The sequence below is a fragment of the Rattus norvegicus genome, chromosome 3 (assembly GCF_021556685.1).
Source record: "Rattus norvegicus strain SHRSP/BbbUtx chromosome 3, alternate assembly SHRSP_T2T, whole genome shotgun sequence".
Lineage (NCBI taxonomy): Eukaryota > Metazoa > Chordata > Mammalia > Rodentia > Muridae > Rattus > Rattus norvegicus.
Window position 1 is genome coordinate 151,136,240 of NC_141536.1, and position 16,481 is coordinate 151,152,720.

Here is a 16,481-nt window from a genome sequence, read left to right on the forward strand (position 1 = left end):
TCCAAACTAAGACAGGCATTACAGATGTGCACTATCACCCTAGCTTGTAGTGGGTTTGTGGCATCTGAACTCAGGTCTGCCCTTGCGTGACAAATACTTTACCCTATGAGCCATCTCCTCAGCATCTGTTTCTCATAGGTGTGGGATCAGCATTGGCGCATGGTTGACCACCAGGGGCCACACCCTTAAAGAGAACTGACTCTCCCGCCCCTCAATGCTGTCAATAACTCATCAGCTACAAGTTGTAGCTCCTGAGATTTCCCCCCCTCCATGCAGGCTGTTGACTGAGCTTGTGCAGTGCAAGCAACCACAGCTGCTATAAGTTTGTAGGTGCCATGGGCCCTGTCATGTCCAGAAGACACTGTTTTGATCCAGTCTTCTTTAGCCTGATCTTAAGCTTTCTGTCCCGTCTTCCACAATGGTCCTCGACCCTTGCAGGGAGGATGTTGAATACAGATATCCCATTTGTGGCTGACCATTCCAGAGACACTTCCCTTCTATACTTTGATTGGTTGTAAGCCAAAGACTAACCACCCTCTACTGACGTGAATTGTCTCCCAAGGCAGTCCTGTGGCCAAGTCCTTAAAGCCAGAATCTGCTTCATTCTGTGCCATCACGGTCAGGTGACCCTACAAGATTGGTTGGGTGGGCCAAATCTAATACAGCCACCAAACTAGATAAGATGGATGAAGCAAAGAAGTGCAAGCTGACAGGAACCGGATGTAGATCTCTCCTGAGAGACACAGCCAGAATACGGCAAATACATAGGCGAATGCCATCATTAAACCACTGAACTGAGAATGGGACCCCTGTTGAAGGAATCAGAGAAAGGACTGAAAGAGCTGAAGGGACTCAAGACCCCATATGAACAACAATGCCAACCAACCAGAGCTTCCAGGGACTAAGCCACTACCCAAAGACTATACATGGACTGACCCTGGGCTCCAACCTCATAGGTAACAATGAATAGCCTAGTAAGAGCACCAGTGGAAGGGGAAGCCCTTGGTCCTGCCAAGACTGAACCCTCAGTGAATGTGATTGTTGGGGGGAGGGCAGTAGTGGGGGGAGGATGGGGAGGGGAAACAATAATATAGAAGGGGAGGGGGAGGGATTGGGGGGATGTTGGCCCAGAAACCGGGAAAGGGAATAACTATTGAAATGTAAATAAGAAATACCCAAGTTAATAAAGATGGAGAAAAAAATAATTTAAAAAGAAAAAGGAAAGATCTGGCCACCACAGCTACTTTAAACAATTATTAATGTGACTTGAAGCACAGTGTCTAAGCTGATACTGGATCAGGTGAACAGGGTCCAAAGGCCTCTGCAGGGTGCACACTTTCAGAGCACTGGGTATGCAACTGCCAAACTTCCTCATGGCCTCAGAGCAGCTGCAAAGTTCCTGTCACATCTGTGCTATCCATCATCCCAAGAGTAAAACGGTGGGTCCTAATCCCTCGCTGAAGGTCTGTTTTGAGAGATAAAGCACATCATGGATGTGAGAAATCTAGCAAGGCACCTAGCATGTAAAAGCTGCTTGTCATGTCTGTTTCTGAAACTGAGTCAGCCTGACCCGCGCACTTTACACATGAAAACCTTGGGGCCCAGAAAGGGGAAGGGGCTTGCCAGAGCCACACAGCAAGTCTAGCTAGAGGCCTTTGGAGGAAGCCCTAGGCTTCCTTCCCTTTTGTGGGCCTTTTCTTCCTGACTCTGAAAGGGTCTGGTTTGTCCCACAAAGGCTGCAGTGCAGGAAAGGTGGCTCAGCACTTCTCTGGAAGATGCTCGTTCGTAGCCTCTGATTCTGAGCCCGTGGGGAGAGGGAAGGGAAGAAGGCGACTCCCTTCAGCAGAGTCCCCTCGCCTTCTCTCTTCTGGATTAGGGATTCCACTGCCTCCCACCCGCCTGCGCGGCACCACCTGCTCCTTCTACCTGAATCGGGGGCACCTGATGGAGAAGCCATAGAGCACACACTGGAGACAGGCAGTGATGTCTCAGAGGCAGAAAAAACGATCACCGGAAGCAAGTCAGGCCACTGTCCTGACACAGCATCCCACAAGTCGCAGAGCCTGTGAACACAGGCCCTTTAAGGCCAGCTTGTCCCTCAGTCAAGGTGGAGGGGGACCTGGCCCTCAATGCCTGGTCTGTCAGAGCAGCTCTGAGCCAGACCCATCAAGTGCCTGGCCTTTCTGCTCTGTCTCTGCCGCATCCCAGCAGCCCTCTGGGCTCAAACCTCATCTCGATCCTGATTAAACTTCCTCTCCCTTCCATCTGTAATCATGTGCAGGGCTGTGAGTTTCAAAGCCTCATATAAATATGTGCTTTAGAATTAAACTGCCTCAGCAATCCCCAACAATGATTTCTCCAAAATTAAGCCGAGACAATTTGTTGAGCCAGAGCACTACATCTGAAACATGATGGGATGGGAAGGAATGTTTCCAGAGCCCAACGCTTTCCTAAACAAGGCTCCTCTGAAGGCAAAAGGCAGGCTCCATGGGTGCATGCTGCCCCCTGGCAGTACCGGGGGTTAGCGGCATCCCAGAATGCAACACACCATCCAAGGGAAACGGCATCACCTCTTCTGAGCTCTCTTCTGAGCTCTCGGCTTCCCGCACTCAAAGAGAATACTCTGAGATCCCAACGGTAGGAAGAATACCCTGAAAAGAACAAAAGGGTGGGGTGAACTTGGACCTATGTAGCTGGCACAGCCCCCGCTGTGCAATGTGAGATTAAAAAGGAACGAGGGACACGTGCATGCTGGGTATAGAGGAATCTCCCCTGCATCGTGGTGAGGGGACCTGAAAGGCCACGCACTGCTCAGCTCCCTTTGTCCAGAGCAGACAGGTACAGGGAAACAGAAAACGCAAGAGTGGTAACCAGAGGCCTGGGAGAAACAGGACTGGCGGGTGGAGGGTTCATGGTTCATGGGGTTTCCGTACGAGAAGAAGAAAGGCCCTTGAAACCAGGCAGCGATGATAAAACACTAAGAATGTGTGTAACGCCACCATACTGCTCACATCAGAGGGGAAATCTTAGATAAACAAATGTTTGAGGATAAATAAATAAAAAGGGCCTGTGAAGTGGCTCAGTGGGTAAAGGTGCTCGCCACAGAGCCAGTGGAAGTAGGAGGCCAACTCCTGCAGGTTATCCTCAGCCCTCCGTACCTATGTGCACATGCACAGGCACGCACACAAATAAATAAAATAAATAAATGTTGTGCAGACCCACTGTAGTCAAATTGACCACTGGGGTAGTTTGGTCACCTTGACAGAATCTGGAGTGGCCTGGGAGACAGCTCTAGGCATGCCTGTGAGGGTTAGCTAGATGGGAGGGCCAGGTAGAAAGGCCGTCCTTAGGCAGCAGCATCCTTCTGGTTGGGGTGCTAAAGTAAGTGGAAAGGAAGAGGCAAAGTAAGCCCAACACCAGGATCTGCTTCTTTCCCTGTTTCCTGACTAAGGATGCAATGGGACCAGCTTCCTCGTGCTCCTACAACCAGCCTTCCAAACCAAGATGGCCTTTACCTGGAACCGTGGTCCAAAGCAACCTTTCCTTCCTCCTTCCCTCCCTCCTTCCCTCCCTTCTTCTTCCCTCCCTTACTTTCATCCTTCCTCCCTCTCTCCCTTCCTCCCTTCCTCCCTTCCTTCCTCCCTTTTTCTCTCTCTCCCTTGGTCCCTTCCTCCCTTCCTTCCTCCCTTTTTCCTTCCCTCCCTTTCTCCCTTCCTTCCTTCAATTGCTTTGATCAGGTATTCTATTAAACAAGAAAGTGACTAACACAGTCACAAAAAACTACCTCAGATCCCTCTCTCACCCACCTTCCCTCCCCTCTCTCCCTCCCCTTGGGTGCTCCAGCCTACCTTGAAGTGGCAACTTCAGAATATCCCCCAGAGGAGCCATCTCTGGCAAACAGGATCACCAGTTCCTTCACCCAGGACCAGGCTAGCGGCAAAGCATCTGCAAGCCAAGAGCATCTACACTGCCCCCTGGTTCTGACTGTCTACATGGAGAACATCCCTTCCCTCATGGCTGGAGTCTTTGGCATGAAAGCTACTGACTCTCACTACTTGGACTGTAGAGGTTTTCTGATTCTCTCTGTACTATTCTCTTCCCTGATAGCCAAGCCTGGGGACTTCTCAGTGACAGTCTCTTCTCCACTTCAACTAGCCATCCTCAGGGCAGGCTTGTGAATCTAGGAAAATACTTCCCAGAGGATCTTAGTGCCCAGCTGATGGAACCTAGACAGCCTGCCCTCACCCCAAAACATACTGTAGGCGACCCAGATTCCTAAGGAGAGCCTCTATAGCATGTCATTTAGTCTTCCTGAAGATATAAGTACACAAATTGTTCCCATTTTACTGCTGAAGAAACTGAGGCTCTAGGATCAGGAGTCACACAGGGAGTCAGTGCCAAGGACAGAATCTGAAGCCTGGTCCTCCCAACTGGCCTCTGGACTCCAACAACCTCTAAGGGCTGGATTCCTGTCACACATCAGAGACCTGTAGCAAGAGGGACTCCAAAAATCAGGACCACTTATCCCCTGCCTGGGAGCTCTGACAGAAGTAGACTTGCCTCTGGGGCCCAAGGTCAGGCACAGAGAGACTTGAGATGTAAACATCAGTGAATATATGCAAAGAGGGAACAAACACAGACCCCACCACACCTAAGGCAGTGGAGCTGACCTGGAAACAACTCAAAACAGCACTAGACCTGAGTCTTTGCTCAGAGCTTTGATTAAGTGATGAGCTAAACAGCTAGGGGATTTGTCTTAGTGGTGTCCACTTGCGCTCTCTCTTTCTCTCTCCCTCTCCCCCTCTCTCTCTCCCTCCCTCTTCCCCCCTCTTTCTCTCTCTCATTCTCTTCCTTTCTCCCTCTCTCCCCCTCTTTTCTTCTCTCCTCATCCCTATGTCTCTCCCTATCCCTCCCTCTGTTCATCCTTCCTTTTCTCTCTCTCTTTCTCTCCTCACCCTTTGTTGTTGTTGTTGTTGATGATGATGATGATGATGATGATAATAATAATGATGATGATAATGTTATTAAAGAGAAGAACTCATGTAGACCAAGTTTGTCCCAAATTTACTAAAATTCACTATGTAGTCAAGGATGACCTTGAATTTCCAATTCCCCTGCCACCACCTATCAGCAGGTGAGATTACAGTAATGTGTATCTCACACTCACACATACACACACACACACTCACACACACACATACAAACACACACTCACACACACACTCACACATACACACTCACACATATACAAACACACACACACTCACACACACACTCACACACACACTCACACACACACTCACTCACACACACATACACTCACACACACACTCACACACACTCTCACTCACATACTCACTCACCCACACATACACTCACACACACACTCACACACACACACACACACACACACTCACTCACACACTCACTCACCCACACATACACTCATACACACCTAGTCTCAGGTCTTCCCAAAAGTCTTTGCCGAAGAAGGTGTTTATCTAAAAGGCCCCATAGGCTCTCCCCACCTACCTCAAACTTCAGCAGTGAAACTCTTCCTAAAGGAGCCGAAAAGTTACTCAAAATCCTCAGACTCCATCTTCAACTATTAGGACCCACTTTCTCCCACATGCTTTGAACGGCGGAATGGGGTTTTCAGATCATTCGACCAGATGGGGTGGTGGGCCAAATCCCACAATGGTATTGAGAAAGAAAAGCTATCAGTCCCTTGTGATTCAACATTTTTTGTGCCCTATGCAGGTAACTCATGCCTATGTTCTCAGCTACTTGAAAGGCTGAGGCAGAAGGATTTCAATTCCAAAGCCAAATTCAGGGATCTTAGTAGAACCTTGTCTCAAAGTAAAAAGATAGCTTTAAAAAATTTGGACAGGAGCTGTGTCTCAGCTGTGACCGTTTTCCATATGTGAGGTTCTAAGTTCAATTCCCAGTGAGAAAGAAAAAAGTTCATGTATCAAATGGACATTGAAGTGAATCTGTAGCATGACTTGGATCCCCTAAGAGCCTACTTTTATATATGATTTTATATATATCATATATATGGTATGTGTGTGTTTTAAGACATACACACAGTTCTTTTTTATTGATATTTTTAATTTACACTTCAAATGTTATCTCTTTTCCCGGTTTCCTGTCATAAATCCCATCCCCTTCCCCCTGCTTCTATGAAAGTGTTTCCCCACCCATGCACCCACCCCTTCTTGCCTCCCCGCCCTGACATTCCCCTACACTGGGGCATTGAGCCTTAACAGGACCAAGAGCTTCTTCTCCCACTGATGCCCAACAAGGCCATCCTCTGCTACATATGCAGCTGGAGCCATGGGTACTCTTTGGATGGTGGTTTAGTCCCTGGGAGCTTTGGTTGCTTGGTATTGTTGTTCTTATGAGGTTGCAAACACACACACACAAAAAAAAACCACACAGGGTATGCACTCACTAAGTAGATATTAGTCCAAACGCTCAGATTAGCCAAGATACAATCCACAGACCATATGAAGCTCAAGAAGAAGGATGACCAAAGTGCAGATGTTTCAGTCTTTCTTAGAACAGGGAACAAAAATATTCACAGGAGAAAATATGGAGACAAAGTTTGGGGCAGAGACTAAAGGAAAGGCCATCCAGAGACTAACTCACCTGGGGATCCAGCCCATATAAAGTCACCAACCCAAACAATATTGCTGATGCCAATAAGTGCAAGCTGACAGGAGCCTAATATAGCTGTCTCCTGAGAGGCTGTGCCAAAGCATAACAAATTCAGAGGCGGGTGCCTGCAGCCAACCATTGAACTGAGAAAGGGGTCCCCAATGGAGGAGTTAGATAAACACAGTTCTTGTGTCCAGGAGAAAGAAAACAAGAGACCCACCTTCTATCCCACCATCTTCTATCCCATGATCTGTTCAGAGCCAGTTGAAGTCTTGGTGATTTCTGCACCCTCTCTTTCCCATGTTAGGCTGAGTAAATGGAACCTTTGCAGCAGGTTACACTCTGACACCCTCCCTAGATGAGCTGATCCTATGTCCCATTCTCACAGTTAGAACCATGATATCATCAAACTCATCAGCTCCCAAGACAGACCCATGAATGGAAGCTTCTTCCCTCTTCTTCCTCAACTCATACAGCTGCATCCTACGAGCCCTGTCTTAGTGTTTTACTACTGTGAACAGACACCATGACCAAGGCAACTCTACAGAAACAACATTTAATTGAGGCTGGCTTACAGGTTCCGGTGTTCGGTCCATTGTCATCAAGGCAGGAACACAGCAGAATTCAGGCAGGCATGATTCAGGAGGAGCTGAGAGTTCAACATCTTTATCTGAATGCTGCTAGGAGAAGACTGGCTTCCAAGCAGCCAGGATGAAGGTCTTAAAGCCCACGCCCACAGTGACACACCCACTCCAACAAAGCCATACCTGCTCCAACAATGCCTAACCTCCTACTAGTGCCATTCCCTGGGTCAAGCATATACAAACCATCATAAGCCCTATCAGCTGAAGACATTCTGTGACTGCCCACTCTCTCCGACTCATCTTAATCTTACCCTAACTTGTGTATAATCCTTCTACCCAGCTCTCAGCATGCCCCCTGTTCTCAACATTCCTTCTTTGTGCTATGTTCAGTTGCCTGTCTCATCTCCCCAAGGATCACCCCAGGTTTCACCCATGCATAGAAGGCCATGTAAGTAGAGCACTATGACACCCCTGCTCTCCCTCCTAGTCTGTTGTCTGACCCCTGGTATCCCTCTAAAAGGAGGGTATTTTTCTCTTGCCTCCGAAGGTGCTGTTTTGACAGAAGCTCTACTGACTTCCTGTTTCCCACTTATAAACCTCCTATTCACCTTCAAAGCCATGCTCAGTCACCCTCTTCTCAGAGAAGCTAGGCAGTGTGGCCCTTCTGTGATCCAGACTTACAGAGATTTCCTGACATTCACATCATGCACTGGCCACACTGCCGTCTCTTCTCCGAGGCTCTGAGATCACTGAAGATGGGCCTGGGTCCTTCACCTCCAGTGTCCAGCACTGAGTTGTACCCATAGGTACTCATCCATAAGTGTGTCTAGAATGAGTGCAAATGGTAAGTGCGTATCAGATGCATGAATGCACACTTGTACACACTGATGAATTTCTAGCTGTGTGATGAATACCTAATGGACACATGGAGTATTAACCAGACTCAATACATTAGGCCATCTGTGCCAACCACATTCCGTGATCGCAGGCTCCAGAGTGAGCACAGAACTGGGGTTGGACTTGTGACCCTGCCCTTTCCTTGGGTGGTTTCTATATTCTAGAGCTTCCAAAGAGTGCATATCATTTCTGCATTCACTATAATTCAATACTTCAGAATTCTCTGCCTTTGGTCTACTGGGAATGGGAACTCCCTTCCTCATTACTAGGGAGCCCTCTGCTTTAAATGATCTGATAGTCACTCGAAGCTTCCCCTTGTTTTCCCCCCAATCTACTTAGCAATCTCCTCTCAGTCCTCTAAGTTCTAGATACAATTTGTGTTCCTTCGTTCCCTCGCCCCACCTGCCGCTTACCCTTCCACTGAAATAACCCAGCTCGTTGCTGGTTCAAGTGCCACACTACTACCAGAAGACAGGGGATGTCTGTCCCTCTCCCACATCAGGAATGCTGTCTTCATTGCCCTTGGCAGGGTAGGCAAACCACCTCTAAAATCCCAACCTACCATCTGCTTCTCAGACCAGTGCTTATTCTGAGAATCCCAGCTTAGCCTTCTCAGGAAGCTGACTGTGATAAGACTGGAGGATAGCCTTCCTGGGTCCTCTTTACTAGCATCAAGACCCGGAGACATTGGCAAAGGTGGTATCTGCTATGATAAAGTATTTATATGTCACAGTGCAACCCAGCATCATTGTTTTTCATCACACAAAGAGATGTTTTAATCCACCGATGGCTCTCCTCCACGTAGTGACTCAGGAAGCCAGGCTCCTTTCCTACGGTGGACAGAAGCTATCTTCACTAGGCAACCTCAAATTCTCCATGATTCTCCGGTTAGCATCACAATGAGTGGAGAGAACAAAGGACAGAAAATGTTATAGACTTGGCTCAGAAATGGCAGCCATCACTCTCTTTGTATTTCATTAGCTAGAACACATTATGCAGACACACCTGGGGGTCTAGGAAAGAAGAGGAACATAACCAGGCGTTGCCTAAAACATTCAAGGAGTGAAATGTTCTCTTCTGGTGTGAAACTAAATTCTCCATGGGCGCCTTACCCTAACCTCTGGTCGGTACAGGATGCCAACGTGATGTGAAACATTCCATAGCCCTAGTTCTTAAACCCTGGTTTCATTCGTTCACACCCCAGACTTTCCCTAGCCATAGCCTTCTCTCGACCTTCCTACTAGCTTGCTCTACCCCACCCTTCTCATACCCAAGCAGGAAGCATCAACTACAAATAGCTTATGCGAAATTACACACCATGAGCAAGGGAGGGAGATGCGGTGAATTTCAGCTCAAATCCCAAGCAGCCACCTTATCTCCAGGAGAAAACCACAATAGCTCATTTCTTTACTTCATTATTCTCTTACAGTAGCTATGACAGTCTCTTACAACTTTTTTTTTAAAGATTCAAACACTCCAAGGATCAGTAGTGGACAAGTTAATGAGAAACACAATTGTTGCTGTTAGAAGTAAAGAGCTGATCATGGTGAAATGTGAAGGAATTATTGCGTTTATCTAAGGTTTGTCAGTTTAAGTGCAGGAAGCTAATGTTGGGGAAACATAAATGGTCTTTGAACCAAGTGAATAACGCGGCTGCTTCTTCCTGCTTTTTTTTTTTTTTTTTTTGGTAACAGTTATTAAATTAAACACACATAAGTTCAAATGCCCCTGAGATGATATGTCGAAATATCTTTAACCATACCTCCGTTTCAAATTGCCAATCTGAGCCTGCCTGTTCAAATTCCTTTCCTCCAATCTGCCAATAGGAATGAATGAAAAAATTTAGATATCCAATCAAGTGAGTTTATCTCCAAGCTGGAAAGCAAAGACAGTTGCTCTCGGCCAGCCAAGACCACTGTGACGTGTTTTAGGATAAATGTATGACATATTAGATTAAGGGCACTTTACCCCATCCTCTATGGGTTCCAGTTTCACCCTGCCGCTGGGGTGTGGGACACGCTGCTTGGGCAGGCAGAACACTGAGCACTCGTAGACTGTGTTTACCCTGTGTTGCTGTGTAGGGTGCTGGGCTTTACGGAAATACCTAAATGTCTGATATGTAGAAGGCTGAAGTCGGGGTTCCCTGACTCCCAGGCATCCAGTTGCTGCTAAGGTGTCACACAAGGGAGTCAGGAATGAAGGATCAGGACCATGGGGGCCCATGGGCTGAGGACACAATGAGTCTGGAGCCGGGGAAATGGGGAACATCAATTTAGTTCATCAGCAAAAGTCCTTAGCTTGGCAGGGGTTGTCTGGGAGCACAGAGAGGCCTTCTGCGGAGGCTTAGGCAGCAGCTCTGTAGGCAAAGGCTTTCTCCATGCTCCCCACAGTGGTTCTCAATGAAAAAGACAGTCCATGTTTAGTCGTACTGTTTATTGACTGTTCCTCGTGGAAAATGGGTGCGTACCACCTTCCTCAGGGTGAACTAGGAAGGAATGTCTGGGAAGGGAAGCTTATTGGCTAAACCCTCAGGGTCTCTAGATACCTCGATAGTATGGAGAACTCTGTTCTTAGTTATGTGACTGATGTGGGGAGTATAGATACGTGTTCTGGGCCAGGAATCTAGTAGGGAGCAGGGAGGCATCTACCGTCTCAGGTGGGTACCTAGGTACTGTCTCCACATGCCACAATATTCTCTCTCTCTCTCTCTCTCTCTCTCTCTCTCTCTCTCTCTCTCCCTCCCTCCCTCCCTCCCTCCCTCTCTCTCTCTCTCTCTCTCTCTCTCTCTCTCTCTTTGTGTGTGTGTCTGTCTGTCTCTCTCTCTCTCTCTGTCTCTTTCTTACACACACACACACACACACACACACACCAACATATCACTTCCCTATTTTGGAGGAACAGTAAAGCTGAAATACATTATCTGACAGAACCCATGACAATGTTGGACACACACATAAATCTCTCAAAGAATAATAACAGTGCATGTTTAAAATCACCTACTGAGACCAGTGAGGTGGTTCAGCAGATAGTGCACTTAGCACACAAGCCTGAGGACCTGGGTTCAATCCCCAGAGCCCATGTAAAGGTAGAAGGTGTGAGAACTGACTCCATAAAGTTGTCCTGTGATTTCCACACGCATGCTGCAGCACAGACACACTCATGCCCACACATCATGCACACATGATCATAAGAAATACATTTTTAAAAATCACCTACCATAAGTGACTATTTATTAGCCAAAACAACACCCAGTTCTGTGTGATCCCTGCAAACATGAGGCGTCTTTAGCGCTCCTCAAATCCATGTGGTAAGATCCAAAGCTCGCTGCAGGGTGTGAATGCTGGGGGAACTAGGAGAAAGATGAACGGAAATCCTTACTAGCATCTCTGTACCTTTTCCGGAAATCCAAACTTACTCGCTCTCATAGAGCAAGCTAAGCCTCAACCGTATAAACATCGTCTCTGCAGTAGAACTATGTATTCGAGAGATATTTTGAGTAAGAAAGGCAAACACGATCATCAAAATATCTAAATTAGTATCTAAATGATCCAAACGATGGCTAGGAGGCTGCCAAAACCCAAGGCAGTTGTCTGGAAGACCAGAGGGAGCAATTTCTCCAGACTCAGATGAAAATAGTGAGACGAGGGAGAAGGGTAGAGAACGAACTGCAGAGGCCCAGTCAGCTCCAGTAGGAGAAATGAATGAACAGGTGGAAGAGAGATGATAACGGGCAAAGGAACATACGGAAATTACCTCGATGATAAGCATTAGGCTTGCCCCCGAGGATGGCGAGTGGTGCTGGTTGGGAAAGCAAAGCAGAAGCTCAGCCTGAGGGCCACGCCTGCATCCTTGGCATCTGCACAAATCCTGTGTGTGTCAGAGAGCTGCAAATGGCGCTGGCTTGTCCTGCACCTCCAGAGGGCTAACTGAAGCGGAGGAGAGCCCAGGATTCCTAGCAGGGCTCCCAGTGAGCTGGGGGCTCACATAGGCTCGGAACATCTAAGGAGCCATAAAGCAATGTGGTCAAGCTTGTCCGCACAGCCCTAGGAATGAACAAAGCTAAGGCAGTATGCAGAAATGTGAGGGTGGAGGAGGGGGTGTTGGGACTTGGTTCCATTCCTTACTTAATTCCATTCGTCCCATTGCCCTGCCTTCCACATATGTTTCTCTGTCCAGTCTGGAAAGCTTAGATAACCTCACTCTCTGCTTTCCTCACAAGGCCATTTTATCTCCAGATGATGACGTTTTCCCCCTTCCCCCAGATGATGACTTTTTATCAGTAGCCATATCCTCTCCGTGCCCAGAACCTCAACCCAAGTCCCCATCCTTGGACTCTGTTCACAGTGCCTCAGTACCACCTTCATATTCCAGCCTCTGAAGCTGAGCTATCCACTAAATACAAAGACTTAAACCGAGCGCGTGTCACAAACTTAACCGCCCACATGGATGCAGGAACGGAGAGCATTGAAGACCATGGCGACCAGAGAGCATGCGCTCTAAGGACAGAGCCCATTACTTCTCACACCCAGCTCAATGTCTCCTATCAAAATATTGACTGAAGCAGACTAGGTCTTTGAGTTTCTCAAGGAAGGGTTGTCTCTTAGATGTGACCTTATGGTTTAACGGGCATCCTATTCTGTTTTTAAGCCGGGTGAGATAGTTCTAACCTGCTTTACAACATCCACGGCAGGTAAAATGGTGCTCGGGAAGCGCTGCTGAGAGAGAGCTCAGTGCTTCCGAGAGGCTGTCAGTCTGGCAAGTCTACAATATGCAAATGTGCCCCCAGAGCATTGCCTCAAACCTACATAGAGTAATGGTCACCCCCAACCCTGCCTTAGAGATAAGAAACTAAACTCACAATGAGGCAGAATATGGTTTACCCAAAGCACACGGTGTTGATGCAAGGATCTAGATCTAGGTCTCTCTTGTTACCGGGGAAACTGAGGTTCTGTTGTAGGGTTCTGAGTTCCTTTGATAAAAGAAATTAAAAACTAGACTCAGAAGGAAGCTCAAGAACAATTTTGTTTTGGGAGAAAAATAGTACAGGCAAGCTGAAAACCCCAGCAGCCACGAGGAAGAGGGGAAATGCTGGTCCTGGGTGGTCCTTCCTAACAAGTTTCACAGTCACTTCTTAAATGGATGGTTCTCTCTCCTGAGACTGCCTCCAAGCTTAACTAACAGAGGCTTCGATGTCAACAGAGATTCAATATTATCCTCGAAAGTGAGTGGTTACTGATCCGCCCTTTACTGTCACAGAAGGAAACAATAAGCTAGCTCACTTCCTTCCTTCACTAACCCTACCATTTTCGGTTATATGAATTCTGCCAAAGTGAAAGATGATACTCAGAGAGCCAATCTACCCGTTGTGCAACAGCTAGGAAGTGGCAGCCAAGGAGTTCCATTTTGTTAAGAGTTCAATATTTCCCTTCAACCACAGCCGCAGCCCTGATGGTTTCCCCAGTGTCCTCTTCCTTCATCTGGTTTGTCAGCTTCAGTTCTTTCTGTCATTCCTGATGCATTAGAGTCATGACTCATCACTGACTCAAATACGGTAAAGAAGACCGTCATGATTCCACTGATCATTCCCACCCTTGACTCCCTTCTGTTTCCCCCAGGGTGAAATGGGAATTCACCAGAGCTGGGGGCGGGCAGGAAGACTGTTCCGTGTATTCCTATCCCCTCCATCAACTCCCATCTCTTCAAATAATGAGTGACCTCTTTAAAGTCATCAGTAGCAGCTGCCTGTTCTGTAGAGTTCATAAGATGCAACCACATGGTCTTCTGTGTCTTGTTAGGATTTGAGGAGGAGAAGGAAGTGAAGAGTTAATGCCAACTGGGTGATCACCACATTCTGGGATTATCAGTGATGACTGCACAACTTTGAAAAAACTAAACCATGATTTTTTTTATTAATTTTTTAATATTTGTCAATCGGTCTGTGTGTTGGGGAGGAATGAGAAGGTGGCTGTGTGCCACAGTGTACTGAGCAAGTCAGAGAACAAGGTCAGGGAGTCAGTTTTTTCCTTCTGCTACGTGAGTTCTCAGGGATTAAACTCAACTAAACCATAAATTTTGGACAAATGTGCATAACATAAAATTACCATGCAGTCCTTGTCAAGCATACAGTCCAGTGTCATTAAGTGTACAGCCACCACCACTTCTATCTCCACAATGTTCTTAGCTTCCCTGTGTTAATCATAATTCTACAAAGAAACAGGCCAATAGGATGTGTGTGTGTGTGTGTGTGTGTGTGGTGTGTGTGTGTGTGACTATGTGTGTCTGTGTCTGTATCTGTGTGTGTCTGTGTCTATATCTGTGTGTGTCTATGTCTATATCTGTGTGTGTGTCTATGTCTGTGTGTGTGTGTGTCTGTCTGTCTGTCTAGACATACATATAATATAGTACAGTGATATATTGTAAGGAATTGGCTCATGTGCCTGGGGGGTGGGGGTGGGGTAGGTCCTAACATCTGCAGCAGACAAGCTGGCAACCCAAGAGTGTGGATGATATAGTTGAAATCCAAAGGCGAGCAGGCTGAAGACCAAATAAAAGCCCACATCCAAAACCAAGAGAAATGATTTCCCACAAACTCCCTGCCAGGGGACTTTCCTGTTATTTGAGGGATAGTCAATGTTTTGTTCTATTCAGGCGTTTGATGGATTACATTGCCCACTTAGAGAGGATCATATTCTCTACTCAGACTACTGAGCCCAGTGTTAATCTCCCCCTCACCAACACACCTACAAGTGCTTGGCCAAATAACTGGATACTTCATGGCTTGTTGACATATAAAATCAGCATTTTCAAAATGAAGTACCCCTTAAACAACCCCAATGCCACCTACCTCCCTGCCCTTGTCAACCATAAGCCTTGTCTCTGTCTCTCTGAATTTGACTACCCTAGAATGCTGTACATACAGTCACACAATATCTATACTCTTTGGCTAACTTATCACTCTCAGCACAATGTCTGCAAGGTTCACCCATATTACAGCAACTGTCAGAATTTCCCTCCCTACCCAAGTGGACTAACTATGCCACTGTAGGCATCTAGGATATTCTGTTTGTCCATTCAGCTACGAATGGACATTTTGGTTATTTCTCTTTGGACTATTGTGAACGGTGCTTTTCTGAACATTGGTGTGTAGGTCCCTTTTCAACAATCTACTTTCAAGTCTTTAGAACTCTGATTCTCAACCTGTGAGGCATGATCCTTTTCATGGTTGCATATCAGATATTCTGCATATAGGATACTTATATTACAATGCATAAGTGTAGCAAAGTTACAGTTATGAGGTAGCAATACAATAATTTTATGGTTGGGAGTCACTACAATATAGAAACTCTATCAAAGGGTCACAGCACTAGGAATGTTGAGAACTGCTGCTTTAGAGGTATGTGTCCGAAATGGTAAAGGGGGAAGGGAGTACATACATGTGGGTGTGGTCAGAGAACAACCTCAGTTGTTATTGATCATCCACTTTTCATTTGCACATCTGCTGCATTTATACTTAGGGCTCAAACTCAGAGAGTCAAGCTCACAAAGCAAGTGCTTCACTAAGCCATCTTCCCCAACCTCAAAATTAACATTTTTGAATGGTAAACTTTATAGCATGTAAATTATACCCCAATAAAGAGCACTGAAGCAACACTGAGGAAATAATATGAGGTGTTCCATAAAACCATTGGCCTTGTGTCTTTAAAACATCAATATGGGGGAAAAATCTATAGGGATAAAACTCTGTAGATCAGCAGAGAACAAACAATACCTGCACCCAGTCCTTTTTTCTTTGCCTTCCTCCACTAGAAAGGATCGGAAGGAAGGACCTCGTTTGCCTGTTATTTCTGCCACTTAAGGTGAGCCATGATGTCATCCCAACCAATGGAATGCAGTGGAAATCGACTGAGTATTTCTAGAAATGTCTTTGCTTTCAGATCTCTCCTTTCTTTCTGTCTGAATGGGTAAACATGAAATCTGAAGGGGGGGGGAGGCCACCTTGGAAGCACAGGTAACAAGCTTCAGGATTCTGAGAAGAAAAGAATGGAAACACAGCCCCGAGTCCTTGATGGCATCTTCGATCTGCCTCACCAACCCTGGACTCTTGACCTCCCAGCTTCTTGTTACATGAGATTTTGAAATTTTAAAAAACAACAAAAACAATAAAGCTTTAAGCCATTGTTAGATTCTCTGCTATTTGCAGGCAAGTCTTTTAAGGAGACATCCAGAAAGATGACTTTAACCTCTATATGCTCCATCTCCTCATCTATATAGTAAGATTACTCATAGAGATGTAAAGAAGACCGTCATAGGATTGATGTGAAGTTTAAGTAGTTACTACTG

General features: G+C 46.5%; 2 long non-coding RNA genes across 4 annotated transcripts; one reads left to right on the forward strand and one right to left on the reverse strand.

Annotated features, from left to right (window-relative positions):
* Positions 1-2,364: 2,364 nt before the first annotated feature.
* Positions 2,365-13,063, reverse strand: LOC102547303 (uncharacterized). 3 transcript variants are annotated; one of them, XR_015683958.1, is made up of 6 exons: positions 12,809-13,063; positions 11,895-12,140; positions 11,358-11,490; positions 9,904-9,957; positions 3,849-3,945; positions 2,365-2,651 (listed from the first exon to the last, which is right to left on the reverse strand). It is a non-coding gene; the product is annotated as an uncharacterized LOC102547303 (long non-coding RNA). The 3 variants fall into 3 exon arrangements; XR_015683957.1 differs by lacking the exons at positions 2,365-2,651; positions 3,849-3,945 and having other exon boundaries at positions 9,828-9,957; positions 13,000-13,063; XR_015683956.1 differs by lacking the exons at positions 2,365-2,651; positions 3,849-3,945 and having other exon boundaries at positions 9,828-9,957; positions 11,895-12,184; positions 13,000-13,063.
* Positions 13,064-13,128: 65 nt separating this feature from the next.
* Positions 13,129-14,204, forward strand: LOC134486474 (uncharacterized). The gene is made up of 3 exons (XR_015684995.1): positions 13,129-13,362; positions 13,579-13,692; positions 13,937-14,204. It is a non-coding gene; the product is annotated as an uncharacterized LOC134486474 (long non-coding RNA).
* Positions 14,205-16,481: the final 2,277 nt, after the last annotated feature.